At 36.1% G+C, this 3,285-nt stretch overlaps 1 non-coding gene across 1 annotated transcript; it reads right to left on the reverse strand.

Moving 5' to 3' along the window:
* Positions 1 to 2,555: 2,555 nt before the first annotated feature.
* LOC145243540 (U6 spliceosomal RNA) lies at positions 2,556 to 2,662 on the reverse strand. Its single transcript, XR_013862899.1, has one exon. It is a non-coding gene; the product is annotated as a U6 spliceosomal RNA (small nuclear RNA).
* Positions 2,663 to 3,285: the final 623 nt, after the last annotated feature.

Consider the following 3,285-nt stretch of genomic DNA (forward strand, 5'->3'; position numbering starts at 1 on the left):
TTGGAGGGCACTCTCATATTTTTATTGCGGCTGGAATTCAGTTAAATGTTCTTGTACCATTGTAGGTGAAGCTCTGGTGGATGAGGAACTTGATTTTCCGTGTAGTCCCAGGTGTGGTTTTTATATAGTAGAACCTTCCTCGCCGCTGGTGGGTTCTTTCTACTATTGGTATGTTTGGAATCCTCCTTCCAAGATTTCCACATGTAGATGATAATATATCGTTCTCTGCAACGTGAATACAGTTGTAGCTCCTTCAGCCTCTACTAGTAATTCATTTAGTCTACTCCACATATTTTGCTGGTGAATGTTCTCTGAGTGTTTCTATTTTGCAGATTTCTGTTACTTTTTGTGGAGACCATAGCTGACAGCAGTATTTCAGCCTTGGAAGAACAAGGGATTTCCGTAGTGTGAGCATGCACTTTCTGTTCCTACTCTTGAAGGTTCTCAGTGTCCATCCTGTTAGTTGTCTTGTGACCATTGTAGTGTGGTCAATATGTTGTATGAAGGCGGCATCTTTGCTCATATCCTTTGCTAGATCCTTCACTACTTTGATGTTATTTCTTGTTGCCTACACCAGTATCCAAATTTTCCTTAAGATGGTCTTTATTACCGTATTGAGTAGTTCAAATTTGCCTCCTTTTAGAGCCGTGTTGTTGTCATTAGCTCATTTTATAATTTTGTTGGGGTTTTATTGCAAAAGCCTTGAGTCATGTGGTATGGAGATCTTTTATATGATTTGTGTGTCGTCAGCAAAAGATGTTGCTGTGACGTCTTCCAGGTTTCTATCTATGTCAGTAACGATTATAAGAAACAATAGAGAACCTAATACAGAGCCGCTGATGACCTTACTTGCCTCTGATAAGCTCCCTCAAATGCACTTTTTTTGTCCTGTCCGAGAGGAAGCTGTGTAACCATGTCGAGTTTTCCACAAATTCCAAACGAGCGAATTTTATGCAGGAGTATACTGATGTCGAAAGCTTTTGCGAAATCTATATAGATTACGTCTACGTTATCTCCATCTTGAATATCTTATAGGATATTCTCATAGTGAGATAGTAGCTGTGGCAAACAGGAGCGGCCTTGTCGAAATCCATGTTGTTCTTTGTTGAAGGCTCCTTTGTTTTCCAGAAAGTCTGCCATCTTATGTCGCACTGTTCTTTCGACAATCTTTATTAGATGTGATGTCAACACTACTGGTTTATAATTTTTTGCTATTCATCTACTACCTTCTTTGTGTATTGGCGTAATCATACCATACTTCAGAGTTTGAGGTACATATCCTTCTTGTAGAAATTTATTCCAGAGTAGCTGTAGTGGGAGGGTTAGCTGGAGTTTCTAATTGTTCAGAAATTGTACATGAAAACTATAGGGTCCCACTGCTGAGTTAGGTGAGATTTTATCAATGACTGAGATTATGTCAGTCTTTGTTTTAGCTCTGCTGTTGAGAGTTGATCTGCTGTTTCTAATACAGTATTGAAGAATTGTATGGGGTTGTCGACTCTCATTTCTCCCATAGGTGGACTGAAGATGTTTTCATATTGTTGCTTGAGAATCTCCACAAGTTTGCTTGGGTCACTTTCTAGGCTCCCAGTAGTTGACCTAAGTGGTCAAATGGTTGGGGGTGCTGTTTTGTTTCCTCTTGACAGATGCATAAAAGAATTTACTATTTGTTTTGATGTTCGATATGACTTTTATCTTTTAATCCTTTTTTTTTTTGATAAGTTTTAGTTTTATTGATTAAAGTTTCTTTTCCAGTTTGTGTTTATTGTTAGTAAAAATGGCCTTTTTTTTAGTTTGGCTTCAGTTTTTACCCTCTTTTTTTATTAAGATTCTTCTGTTTTGGGGGATTGCTCTTATTTTTTTATTTATTTATTTTATTTTTTGTGAACCTGGTTGGTATGTATCTCCTGCAAATTTTAGGATATTCGGAAGGCTTTGAATATTTCACCCAAGCTTTTCTTATTGACGAGCGTCACCCGGTCGGTGTCCCCAGTTTCTGATTTTACTATGTCCAAGTCTATATCCTTGCTGTAGAAATTGAACATGTTTAACGGATTTCCCGGGATGTGTTCAGAGTCTTTTAGATTCCTCTGAATTGATGGTATAATTTTGGCTAGAAACAAAGTGTAGTATCTGTTCTGATAATACACTTCGCCTTTGAAGTCCTCAATCAGTGGAGGAGAAATCCTTATAGACTGAGACAATTTTTTTCCTACCCAGAATGCCCCTTTTGGGGGAACTAGATTTCCACTACATTAAAAACTGACCTTGTGTCTAACTCAGTCCTCGTGTGGCGGCAAGTAAACAGAAATATCATCAAATGTTTTCACTGGACAACGTAAATAATTGTTACTAATTATAATAACAAAAACTAAACGGTATCCATTATGGGTGCCTGATGAAGATTGGCTATCTCGTGTGCTTAGCACACGTTTTAATTATGTTTTTTTTTTTTTTTTTTTTAAATTAGAAGCTTCATAAATTTGTGTGTCATTCGATGATAACTTTTAGGACTTAACGAGAACCGCCTAAGTGAAAAAAAAATAATCAGTTTAAAAAATATGGAACGCTTCACGAATTTGCGTGTCATCCTTGCGCAGGGGCCATGCTAATCTTCTCTGTATCGTTCCAATTTTAGTATATGTACTGCCGAAGCGAGTACATAAAACTAACCTATATAGCGTAATATATAGTCAAGTATATTAGCTTAGTAATTCACATAGGCGGATTTATTTGCATACGTTTTATCGAAAATCACAAATAAAAAAATAATAAACGAAAATACGGCTGAATAACTCGAGATATTGCATAAAGTTTATAATTAATAAGTTTTTAGTAAATAGATTTTTATTATTGAAGTCAATTATTATTAAAAAATAGACATTTTTCATTTTTCGCAACAAAGATAACATGGAAAGAATAGCAATGTTGCTTACTGCTGTAACTATTGACACTACTTCTCCTACGCCTGCTACCCCCTCGTTCAGATACTACTTGAACTACTAGAACAGCTGCTCTGAGGGTAGTTCCTTCTTGTCTCTTTATTAATAAAACTATCAATACGTTCTCATGTTTCAGTGTGTGTGTGTGTGTGTGTGTGTGTGTGTTCCTCGCCGATAAGTAACATTTATAAATACGAATCGAATTTGTTTTTATCCAAATCAATCGAATGAATTTAAAACGAATCTTATTTTAAAAAATGTAAAATATTTATATGTTGATTTCTTTTTGGTACTCATATTCACTCCAAGCAAGGTAAATTGCCGCTGACTCGTAAAAGCTTCC

This window comes from Euprymna scolopes, chromosome 2 (genome assembly GCF_053919585.1).
Source record: "Euprymna scolopes isolate OS-2025 chromosome 2, ASM5391958v1, whole genome shotgun sequence".
Lineage (NCBI taxonomy): Eukaryota > Metazoa > Mollusca > Cephalopoda > Sepiida > Sepiolidae > Euprymna > Euprymna scolopes.